At 48.6% G+C, this 12,925-nt stretch overlaps 1 long non-coding RNA gene across 1 annotated transcript in view; it reads left to right on the forward strand.

The window, feature by feature from the left end:
* The first annotated feature begins 1,335 nt into the window (after window positions 1–1,335).
* Window positions 1,336–12,925, forward strand: part of LOC102375009 — a 90,368-nt gene continuing 78,778 nt past the window's right edge. Inside the window, exon 1 of the long non-coding RNA XR_325071.2 lies at window positions 1,336–1,383. This is a non-coding gene — a long non-coding RNA (uncharacterized LOC102375009). The remainder of the gene's footprint in view (window positions 1,384–12,925) is intronic.

The raw sequence follows: 12,925 nt of genomic DNA on the forward strand, positions 1-12,925 counted from the left end.
CAGGGGGCAGCAAGGCAGGCCCTACGAGCAGAGGCTATGGGACCTGAACTTGTTCAGCCTCCACAAGAGAAGGCTGAGAGGGGATCTAGTGGCCATTTACAAACTGGCCAAGGGGGACCAGCAGGCTGTTGGAAACTCCCTGTTCCCCCGTGCACTACAAAGAGTAATGAGGAATAACGGCCATAAATTGACCAAGAGTAGATTCAGGCTAGATATCAGGAGGCACTACTTCACAGTTAGGGTGGCTAGGATCTGGAACCAACTTCCAAAGGAAGTGGTGCTGGCTCCTACCCTGGGGGTCTTCAAAAGGAGCCTAGACAATCACCTAGCTGGGGTTGTTTGACCTCAGCATTTTTTCCTGCCTATGGCAGGGGATCAGACTTGATGATGTGCTCAGGTCACTTCCAACCCTACCTACCATGAAACTGCACAGTAGTGTAGTTTACTGCACAGTAAAAATGTATAATTGTGATTAAATTTGGTACCTGAAAGTACAGGCAGCAAATTTACACATGATTAGTTACTGCATAATTACACACATGTAAATACGACCCAGGAGCAAGGGCTCTGGGCTGGAAGCCTCTCCTGCTCCAGGGCTGGGCTGCCCCTATGGCAGCTCCTACCTCAGGCTTTAGAAGTCTGCAGGCGTTTTGAGCCCTGAGGGATACAAGGAGGGGCCTGAGGCCACTCCAGGCATCTGTGCACCCCAGGGAAGGTTGCAGGCCAGTTGCCCCAGCCTGCCTGCACCCTGGTGCTGGTGCCTGGCCCTGTTTTGCAACTCACCTGCCAGGCCCAGTGGTGACATGGAGGAGGTGCAAGGGGGTGCATGTGCACCCCCTAACCAGTTAAACTCACCACTTAGACAATGGGCAAGGGGGGCAAGTGGGAGTGCCAGTGCTTCCCCTGCAAATGCCAGCCAGGGACTGGAAGTGCCGAAGTGGCCGCAGCCACTTCCGGAAGTGACTACAGTGATTGACAGCCTCACAATCGGCTATGAGGGGGACTCCTCCCTGGTCACTGACTGTTCACTGTGCGGGGCACATGCCCACTCTGACTAAGGCAGCACCAGTCACCCATGGCCAGACCTATGTTGTCCTGGCCTGTCAGCCCCCAGGCACAGCTGCAGGCAGCTTCTGCCTGCTGGGGCCAGTTCCACCTGCCCAGAGCCAATCACCAGCAGCCTGCCCTGAGATCACAGCTGCTAGTCTGTGGCAGGGCACCTTTGCTGCCTGCCACTCTAAGGGCTGGAGGCAAGCAGATGGCAGGTGCTTGATTAGGGTGGCCATTTTAGGACCCAGCACACGCAGGCTTGGGCAGCAGTCTGCTGCTAGCAACTGAGGGAGTAACATCAGCTGGTTGAGCTACTGCTACTGGAACTTGGAGGTAAAGGCAGGAGCTGTGGGGATGGCTGGAGGCTCCTGGTCCTGGGTATGACATAAAACTGCACCCTGTTGGGGGAGGGAGGGTCTGGCAGGACTGTCTGTGGTGGGACAGCCCCAAGAAATATCAGACCAGTTACCCTCCTGGTGAAAGATGGGTAGGTCTGCACAGAGTAGGGTGCAAAGAGGCACTCAGAGGACTCTGTGTGTGTGAGGTGCAGAATAAGGCTGCTGAGGTCATTTCAAAGGGCTACACCATAGGCATACTGAGTAGGGCTGTGAAGGGTGGCTTGAAGGGGAGTATATGGGCCAGCCACATGAGTGAGACAAGAATTTTGTTGCCTGGTGAGGGGCTAGGGGCAGAGTCAGCCCAATGTTTGGCACAAGGACAAGGCCATGTAGAGTAGGGAAGCTCAAGCAAATAAAAGTTGCTACATGTGCTGGCCCAGAGTGGAAGTAGTGAAACCTGATGGCTGAGTGGGTTTGCTCAAGAAAGCAGTGCAAGAGGCCCCTATGAGAGGGCAGTGTGTGTGTGTGAAAGAGGCCCAGCAGTGTACTGAGTCTGTCCTGGCTTAAAGCTGGGGAGTAATAATAATCTGGATACAACCTGTGTGGCATGGGCCATGCTGTAGGGTAGGTACAGAGCTGTGAATAGTGCCCCCTGTCATCAGGGTAGTAAATGGACAGTCTCCCACTTAATATATCAGAGAAACATTCAATTCATGGCAGGTGAATCAGGGTGCACTGCCCTAGGCAGGTGGATGGGTTAACTCAAGATCTAGCCCCAGGAAGGCTCCCTGTCACACAGTCCCATGCCAGACCCCTCTGCTGGGTGCTGCAGGCAGCTGTCCATCCTGGCAGCACAGGGACAGCATGCAGGAGCCCACAGAGCTGGTGCAGGACCCAAAATGGTGTCCTCCTTCTTTGCAGCCATTCCCACTCCCATGCTCACAACCCAGAGCCCCAGTTGGTCACAGAAGGAGACTAGCAACCTCGTGGTGCTATGGAGTAAGGCAGAGTATAGCACCAGTTTGAGTGGGGTGGGCACTCCAATGCTGATGTCTATGAGGGGCTTCCAAGCCAGATGAAGAAGCATGGGCATGACTGGTCAGCATAGTAGTGCCAAATAAAGGTCAAGGCATTGTGGGCAGAGGAGGTTGCCATCACTAACTGTAATCGTTGGTTGAGGAGTACTGTCTTAGAATGAACTACTGGGTTCAGAGGATTCCCCATGCTTACAGTTGTTCTCACCCTTGCGAAGCTTTTATTTAAGGATACTCGTGCAGAGGCAGGCAACAGGACAGAGCAGAGAGGATGATCACTTCATATTGGCTCTAGGCAGCAGCCGTCACCCCGCATAGTTTACCTGGCCCTGGAGTGTCCTGATCCTGGGGATGCGATAACCTGTGCCAGGCTCTGCACAAGTCAGGATTCTTGTCAGAGTTGAGAAACTTCCTGTAATTTAAGAATGTACAGCTTATATAGTCTGGAGTACATAATGTTATCTCAAACTAAAGATTTGGTTATCTCAAGCTAAGAATTTGGGGATGAGTCATGATTCAGCACACCTGGTGTTTACCACATTCCACTGTATTACAGCATTCTACTATCTAGGTTCATGGTTCAGTCACACTCACAGAGCACGAAGCTACGTACTATAATACTGGCATACTATGGAGTCAGCTTACAAAACTCTTACTATGAGCATTAAGCAAATCCCTTACTATTACAAGTACCCACAAGTCCATGTGTTTTATGCAGCAACTGATGGACATCCTTGCACCTTGGGAACCAGGCTGCAGCCATGCTGTCTATAGCAGCATGGGTGGCCTGACCAAGCCCCCACCCCAGCCTAGCATCCCCAGTGACACATCACCAGGGCAGGGCCCCTCAGGCTTCCAGCAGCCTTTCCTGCCAAGCTCACCAATTGCACCCTCCACCAGCAGCTTGGGGAGCCCGGGCCAGTACCATGTCCCCAGCCCCCACCATGAGGTGTGGCTGGCCATGACACCACTGGCTGCAAGCAGCACCAGCTCCTCTCAGGGGTGGGAGGGGAGGCCATCCAGGCACTGACCCACTGTGCCCTGATGTTTGAGGACACTGACTGGAGCTGCATGTTATGGCCAAACGCCATGACTGTGCAGAGCCAGCAGCCACACCAGTCCCACCCATGTGGTAAGGCCTGCACTGGCTTCCCCACCCTGCCCCTCTACTTCCTGGCCCACCCACACTCCCCTGGCCCTGGGTTCCACCCCCAACAGTGCACAGGGAGGTGACAGACAGTGCAAAACTATTTAGCAGCCTGTGCACCTACAGCTAGGTAAGCATGGGTGTCTCACATGCTGGGGAACGCATTGAAGCTAGCAGCAATGTCCTCCTTGACTGCTGGGGGCAGAGAAATAGAGCACAGCCACATTTAGCCCTCCAGGTGGTAGTAGAGGTTATGGGGCAGCCCAGTCCTTCCTGCCCCCCCCCCCCAATGCTGTTGTAGCTCAGGATCCCATAACACGTATGCAGGTGCACCTGAGGAACCATGAGGATCAGCAGCAGCAGGGCATAGTGTGTTGGGTACCACTCAGTCTGTGCAAACAGCTCCTCTCACGCTGCCTAAGGTACACACAGCAGGGACACACTCTGGGTGTGGTGGCAGCATGGTGGGAAGCTGGACCTGGGGCACCTCCCCAAAGATGCCCCCTGCAGGCCTGCAGGAGCAGAATGGGAAAAACCAGGTCTGGAGCCATGGCAGCAGGTACTACCAGGACCCTGGCCTGTCCCAGCCTGGGAACAGGATGGGGGTGGGGGGGAGGCAGGCTGCCTGCAGCCAGCACCCAGCAGCTTACCAGCCACAGGAGAGTGAGCAGGAACAGAAGGCTCAGCTAGCACTTGCCTGGGCCCGCACCTGCCTTGGCCCAGGCCTGCCCAGACAACTTACCCTGATCCCTGACTACCTTTGCACACCCTACCCCTATCTGGGCAGCACACAGGCCCTGGTACAGAGCACCTTATCTCTGAAATGTTGCAAATTCTTACAAACAGCTTCTGTCTCATGGCTCTACAGGGCCTGCAGTTGCACGTGAGGGAGAGGCCACACTCTCCATCTGGCTCAGCGGGCCAGTATTCTGGAATACATTGGTGTCATGGGTGCTGCCTGCCCACCTGGGGCTCATGTGTGAAGGCACCTTGGTGGTCCACAGTGGCCTGGAGCACCATGGAGTGAAAGTTCTCTGGCAGTAGTAGGGGCAGTCTCCATGGGGCACGCAGGTGATGAGGATGTGGGTTCCCAGGGCCCTGATGTACTGGGGGAATCCCAGAGCATGGAATACTGCCACCACCTCCAGGGGGTTCTGCATATGGAGCACAGTCCTGGAAGGTACCACATACCTCCAAGATGGCCTCCCTGGTGGTGGCCTTGCCTACACCAAATAGGTGGTTGATGTACCATAGGCTGACAGTCATGGCCAGCTTGAGCAGGGCAAGGGCCAGATGGGTGTCTGTGAAGAAAGCTGGTCACATGCCACTATCCTGCCACTCCAAGTGTGGCCAGAGCTGCTCCAGAAGACCTGGAAGGTGGCCCAGGTCATGTGGAAGGCCTCCACTCACTGCTCATTGTCTCAGATGTACTGGATAACATGCTGCCACTAGTCCTGGTTGGCCCGGTGAGCCCAGAGGTGATGGGGCTGGAAGCCCAGGAGGGTGACAGTGACCCTAGCAGTGGTATCCTGGAGCCTGTCAGTAGCATCTCTGCTGGGGTCTAGCTGGGTGGACGGGATGGAGGTGGCAGGTGCGTGGTGGCAGCCCTGGGATGACGTGGTCACTGCGTGGGGGAGCTGGGTGGGGTAACACAACCATGGGCCAGGTGTTAGTCAGCACAGTGGGCCACCCCACCCAATGTAGTGGCCAGTAGGAGCCCACGGTGCTGGTCATCGCTGCCAGGGGCACTGGCTGGAGCAGCCATAGCACAAGGAGACAGGCAGTGAGAAGAGTGCTGCCACATGTTGTCCCTATGCTGGGCATGCTGTTTCTGGCCAGGGGGGACTGGCCAGAGAGAAGTGAGCGGGTCTGCCTTTTGAAGAGGGCTGCAGCTGCTGGCAGCTCCAGCTGGAGCCGAGAGGTCCCCCTGGTGGTGGCAGTGACCCATTGCATGGCCCCCCAGAAATGGGAGCAGTGGCAGATCTGAACTTACTTCCCTGCACATGTAAGATGCCTGCCTGTCACCATTTACTGTGAGTTATTTACTCACAAGTAAACTGGTGCCATAGGAAATGCATGTGTAGACATACCCAGTGTGAATCTGTGGATGCCTGTCCATGTCCTGATCCTGAAGACAATTTTGAAAGCGTCAGTCCAAAAGGGCTAGTCTTGACCTGTCCTAGCCCCCTGCTTTATTCTCAGTAAACTAGGAGGAGAATGCTTTACAGAGAAACTTTTTGTTTTCAATCATGTCTTTTTATTTTTCCATCTGAACCCTGCTGCTGTATCAGATGCTGATATAAATTTCTCTGTTTATAGTTTCAGGCACTGCATTAATTTGTTGCCAATTTGATTTCTTTTTAATGAATACTATTTACTTTCTTAATTTTTTTTCTTCCCCTTAAGCACCCCCCATGAAATGCTTTGGGAAATAAGGACAAGTATTTCTAATAAAGCATTGTAATATACATTTAGCAAGTTATGTAAATTAGGGATTAGGTTTTTTGCTATGATGTTTGATGTGTTATTCCTGGTGACTGGCACAGTCAGAAAGGTTTACAGAATTTCAGTCCAGTGCAATTAAACATCTCACAATACAAGTGTTCATCTAAGGTTTATCTCATACCCTTGGGCCCACAATATTAGAATGCATGTCTTGTGAAAACTGGTACCTTTGTAACACATCCTGCACTTCTTGTTTGTGTTTTAGGTAAGCATGTCATAACCCAATCATCATTTGGGGATTAAAGCCCCTGGCCTTTGCTGTAAATTGGAAGTAAACAAATGACTGCAAGGAAATAAAACAACTAAGATTTTCCAACTGAAAACCAAGGATAGTAAGTGGGCCCTACATTTTCTATAAGTTATAAGAGGCAGGCAGAGTGAATTATTTTATGTAAGTAGGTTTTGCTAAGTCCTGTTTTTTTTTTTTTATATAATTACACTGCATTTGCTTATCTCTTTTTATAACTATAATATAATTGCAACAGAGGTATTTATTGCACATTTAACAGTTTCTTTGTGCTAAAAACTTCTAGCCAGCAAAAAGGACTTTAGAACCAAAGAGCCATCTATTTCAAACAAAACTTAAAGTGTTTCAGCACCATCTTGTTAATTCCCAAAGTACCATGAGACCCACAGTGAAGGCAAAATGGCTGCTCGCAAAACAGACAAGCAAATAACTGACCAAAAGTTGTTTCTGAGTCAGTAAAAAATTATATTTAAGATAATAATAAACGTGTTTTTTTTTTCAAAACTATTTAGTATAAGCCTGAAATGGCCTACTATAAGAGCTCATATATAAGTAAAAATAATAAAGTCATGTTGCAAAGAAAACCATAAGTAAAAGCCTAAAACTACTGTTTATCTTGCTGGGATCCTATGATCCCTGCTGACTTCCTACCTTTGGGGCGGGGGGCTGGATTTGATGAACTTCCGAGGTCCCTTCTAGCCCTAATGCCTATGAAATCTATGAAAACCTAAGAAGGCAAAAGAAGGAAGGAAAGAGAAGCAGCAGCATTAGCAACTTGCATTAAGGTAGCATCTACAGGTACCCATCAAGATCAAGATGGGTGCCATGCACTGTGCAAGCACATAGTGAGAAACAGTCCTTGATAGCAGAGAGCTTACAATCTATATAAATGTACTAGGTAAAAAGACTGGATTAGGGAATGGACTAGGAAAAAAGGCACAAAGTGAACAGACTTGACAAATTCATATAGCTGGTAAGTGGCAGATACTTTAATAGAACAAAGATCTCATAAGTCTCATGCCTCTTTGCTAAAGCACATTCTCTTTACCATGTGGCATCATCACACTGTTGTGGCAGTCACGCAGTCCCATTAGTTTAAATCAGCAAAGTGCCACAGCACTGGAAAATTAGCTGTCCTACTATCATTGTAGCACAAATGAAATGTTCATCTCCTTTTTTTGCCCTCCCCTCCCCTGCCTCAGATCTATCAGACTGCTGTTTTCATTCCACTAGAATAATCATCATCATCATCCATACTGATGGTTCTAGTTCTAAAATAGGCAGAGCTTGGGATTTCAAAATGCATGGTGCCTCTGTAAAATAAAGCAGTATGAGCAGATAAATACTAATAATGCCCATGACATTTGAAATTACTTTTCACCTAACCCAAAAACATCCTAAGTCCTTTTAGATAATTCATTATCTGATTTGACTCTGCTTGGAGAATCAGATGATCATAGAGACGCAGGGCTGGAAGGGACCTCCAGAGGTCATCTAGTCAAACCCCCTTGCCTGAGGCACAATCATCCCTATCCAACTGTCCCATACAAACCATAATCATACTCTACATAAGTCTACTGTCAACCCTGACACAACACAGACCTAACACTCAGGGGAGGACAAGGAGCAATAGCCATAAACTATTAGAAAATGGTTTCAGATTGGATGTAAGTAAGAACTTCTTCATGGTAACGGTGACCAGAATCTGGAATAGACTTCCCAGGGAGGTGATGTAGTCCCCAACCTTGGAAGTCTTCAGGAGGAGACTGGACCCTTTGATCTCAGCAGTATTCTTGCCCAGAGCAGAGGGTTGGACTCAATGATCTTTTGAGGTCCCTTCCAGCACATAATTGCTATGATTTCTGTGAACACCCTCATCTGCCACAGGAGAAGCAGGGGACCATGGCATCCAATGTCCTTCTTCCATGGAATGCTGTCAATATATTCTCAAGAGATCCTGGGTTGAAAGCCAAACCCCCTGCTACAGAGGAAGGCAAAACCCCCCACAGTGCATACCAACCAGACCATGGACTAAAATTTCTCCCTAACAATAAAGATGGCAATCAGTCTGACCCTGAGCCAAGTAGAGAGACCATCTAGCTGGGACCCTCTGGCTTTGGTCCCAGCAGGAACCTTGACTCACCCCAGTCCAAGTCCCCAGCTGGAGGGGGAAGGGGCAGTTGATTGAAGCCCCTCACCTTGGAGGGGACTACAATTTACCTGCCTCCCAATTCCAGTGGGGCTGGAATTCCATAAGAGGGAACTCCCTCCCCTGCCTACTCTGCACTCCCACCCAGAGACATCAACAAAGCTGGGTGAAGGTGGGGGCTAAAGGGGCAGAGCCAGCGTAGGACGAAGTAGGGCTGTGCAAAGCTTCAGATCGTGATTCAGATTTGGAGATGATTCATAGGATGAATCTACAAATATGAATTGAATCACTGGAAGCTTTAGGCTTTCTGAATAGATTTGGAGCTTCCGAATCACTTTGGAAAAGATTCAGAGCCGATTCGGTCATAGAGTATAACAGGGAATCAATGAAATATCTATAACTTTGTTGTCTGATGGCTGATTTGGATGAAACTTGCAGATATGGTAGCCCCTGCTGAGAGCATAATTCACACCAAGGTTCAAGGTGATAGATGTAGGGGGAAACTGCACCTCAAATTCCTGAAAGCAGAATGCATGTCACGTGTGTGTGTGTTAAGTCACAGTGGGCAGAAATGCTAGCCCCTGGTGAGGCCACAAAGCCTGATAGGTTTCAAGGAGATAGGTGCAGGAGTTGGGGGGAAACTGTACCCCAAATTCTTGAAAGCAAAACTCATGTCATGTGTATGTGTTAAGCCACAGTGAGGTCAAAACTGCAGGTGTGATAGCCCCTGCAGAGGCCACAAAGTCTGCCAAGTTTCAAGAAGATCAGTGCAGGGGTATGGGGGGAATGGCACCTCAAGCTGTGGACAAGCAAAACTCATGACATGGGTGATACTGTGTGTGTTAAGGCGCAGCAGGGTGAAAGCTGCAGGGATGGTAACCCCTGCTGAGGCCATGAAGCCTGTCAGCTTTTAATGAGATAGGTGCAGGGGTTCTGGGTTCTGGGGCCCTGCACCTCTAGCTGCTGACAGGCAAAACTCGTGACATGCGTGCTTGTGCAACAATGTCTGTCCTGGGGCACTGAGGGGTGAGGAGGGGAAATACTGCAGGCCTGGCTGCCAAGCTACTGTGTTACCAATCAATCACCATTCACTCAGGAAACAGATCAATACACAGTAGCTAGCTAATGTAATGAATTAATGAGCAAGGATTAACACCTACAAAACCACAAATTAAGGAGAGGAAATAATCAATACAGACAATCAACTGCCCCAAGACACAGACAGTCAGTTGCACAAAAAAGCATGTCATGAGTTCTGCCTGTCAGCAGCTAGGGGTAAGGGACCCCAGAAGCCCCCTACACCTATCTCCTTAACAGCTGGCAGGCTTTGTGGCCTTAGCAGGGGCTAGCAGGCCTGCAGTTTTCACCCCACTGTGCCTTAACATACACAAGGTCATCTATGTCACAAGTTTTTCCTGTTAGCAGCCTGGTGCAGGGCCCCAGAAGCCAGACTCCCCCTGCACCTATCTCCTTGAAACTTGGCAGACTTCATGACCTCAGCAAGGGTGACCACCCCTGCAGTTTTCACCCTGCTGTGGTATAACATATACATGTGACATGACTTTTGCTTTCAAGAATTTGGGGTGCAGTTTCCCCCAAACCCCTGCACCAATCTTCTTGAAACTTGGCAGGTCTTACTCATGGTGACTCATAGAAATCACTGGCAAATATCTGGACAAACAGGACCTGATCTATGATCACAAGCTTAAAGCAAGCGGCATGATCATAGATTGGGTCCTCTGAACATGTGTATGTACTTACTATGATTGTTGCATAAACTGAATATATTAATACACAAAAGATGAACCTGTTTTCTTTGCTCTACTGCTGCTCTAACTTTAGCAATATCCTTATGCTAGGAGATTGGGGCACACAAAGCATGCAAATTCTGCCTTAAGTAAAAATGTCATGGCTTTTGTTGATCTGAGGAACAGCTTTAATGTGACAGAAATGGAAAGTATCTGCACTGTTTCAAACATGTGCTCTTGCAATAATGATCATTTTCCAATATGAAAATAATCAAATATTAATAAAGTAATAATGAATGCCAAATCCACAGATCTGTCAAACTTTCTTCTGGACTAACAGCACTTTTGATTGAATTGTCCATGAATGCACCTATAGACTAAAGCAAGTTATTAGTTTCTCTGGGTATTTTGAAGTCTTCAGCAAAAAGGAAGACATGAAATCAATATGTTTTTTTTTTCCTTTTAAATAAATGCTGAGTGAAAAATTCACCTGGTTTCAGAGCTCTTTAAAAAGTCTCAAACTCCAGTCCAATTTGTCTAAATATTCCAAACAGCATTTGCTCTTTTGTGTGGATTCAGCGTGGTTTCAACTGAGTTTACATTGAACTTTTGGGTAAGACACACCAGCATGACCCCAATGACAGTATGGGTATGAGAGGGTATGAAAAAATACTTCTGATGTTTTGTGCAACACTGGTAATTACATGTCTCATATTGTATGTTATGCTTGCCCACAAGTGGTAAAATAACAAAATTTAAGCAGTGTTATTGAATGCAAAAAAAATCAGTCATCAGGAGTCTTTTAGTGCCAGGCAGGTTAGAAAGATCTGCTGTTATATTTTGCTGTGCTGTGCAAATTGTCATCCAATACCTAAGAAATTGAGGGGGATGTAGGGTATGTGAAGACATCTCCTTTGTATCTCTGAACATGCTGTATCCTGCAAGCAATAATGGTGTGGTATACTGGACTGCTGAGAACTGCATGAGTCAGACTGACAAGATTATATGGTCTTTCATAGTCTCCCACTCCATTAATTCTAACTCCTGCCTGGGTCTTTTGAACCCTCTCATTCTAAAGTGAAAGGTGAAGGAAGAAAACTCAGGAAGCTTAAAGTAGTCAAAACCTGGAAAATTTGACTGAAATTTTTGATATATACAGAAGTGTATTTTGCAAAAGGAAGCCTGGGAGATGTAATTCTCTTGTTACATATGCTTTCATTCTGAGGGGAGGCAAGGATTTCTGAGGGTGATATCTTTTATTGGAGCAACTATATAGTTGGGATGGAGTTAGAGAAGCTTTCAAATGCAAAACATTCTTCTTCAGGTCTGAGAAGTAAAAAACAAGCACAGCATAATAAAAAACATTTATAAGAGGGGGAAGAGAAACTCCCAGGGATAACAGACAAACAGCAAAAGAAAAGCATGATCATGTTTTCTGTGTGACATAATTGTTGTATATTGTGCCTCCTCTAGGACTGGAGAGGACCACCTCCTACCCCTCATTGAGCGCGTTCACACATACAAGCACATGTGCTTGCGGCAGCTCAAATACAAGTGGTGCAAATTTGAGCTGGGGTTATTTGCCTCAACGCACATGCTCAGATATAAACTTCATTGTGGAGCAAATTGTGCCACTTGGGGCAAAATAACCCTGCCTGACCTCCTGGTTCTGCAACCAGGGGGAGCTACATCCCAGGGCCAGAACCTATGCTGCCCCCAGCAGCATAAAAAACTGCCCTGTCCTGTCCCTATCAGTACAAAAAGCTGCCCTGGCAAGTAGCTCACGGCTACTTGCTCTCAGGAGCTTCTGGGGCCTGGCCAATTGGTAGCTCCTGCTGCCCCACACGATGTGCAGAGCTCTGCCACAAATCCCCCAAAACTCTGAGGCCACTGCAGGAGTGGGGAGTCCTGGGTTTTTTCTTTTCTTTTTTTTTAAATGGCCAGAGCTGGGCCAGGTGGGGCAGCCATGAGAGGGCTGGGGGAGTGAGGGGAGGGTCAGGGAGCTAGTGGAAGAGCCCCCCATGCAGTGGGAGGCAATGGGGATCGCCTCCCCACCAGGCAGCACCCAGTAAGTTGAGGCTTTTTTTTTAAAGCACTGGGAGCTGGGGGAGGCAGGGCAGCTGTGGTGGGGCTGGGGGATTGGGTGGAGGTTGGGAGGCTGGGAGAGCAGACAGGGGATGGGGCCTGGCAGGGGTCCCCCCATGGTTCCCTCCCTCCTTGTCCAGCCCTTCTCCCCTGCACCTACTTACCAGCTCAGAATCTGGCTGCAGGTCTCTGCTGCAGCAGGCAGGGACTGCCCGAATCTTTGAAGCTCTCCAAATCTTTTCTGAAGATTCAGAGAGCTTTGAATCAATTCAGACCTTTTTATTGGTCCCCTGATTTGGTTCAAATTTGGAGATTTGGCCACCAAATTGGGCCGAATCTCCTCCAAATCAAATCAGAACCCAAAGCTTTGCACAGCCATACCAGCCATTTGTTGGCTGGCAGATTTTGGCCAGAGTGAAGCCCTCGCACTTCTTGTCATTTGTCCAGGCCTGGCCGGCTTTTGGGTGCCCACTCCAGGCCCAATAAAATAGACCTTGGCCTTCTTAGTTAAGTACACACAGTCAAAAAGCCTGAGGCTGAATCAATTCATTCTTTGCAGGTTTGTCTAAACTGCAGCGATTAAACTGAGAAACAACCTTGACACACATTCACTTTTGATTCA

Source organism: Alligator sinensis, unplaced genomic scaffold (genome assembly GCF_000455745.1).
Source record: "Alligator sinensis unplaced genomic scaffold, ASM45574v1 scaffold774_1, whole genome shotgun sequence".
NCBI lineage: Eukaryota > Metazoa > Chordata > Crocodylia > Alligatoridae > Alligator > Alligator sinensis.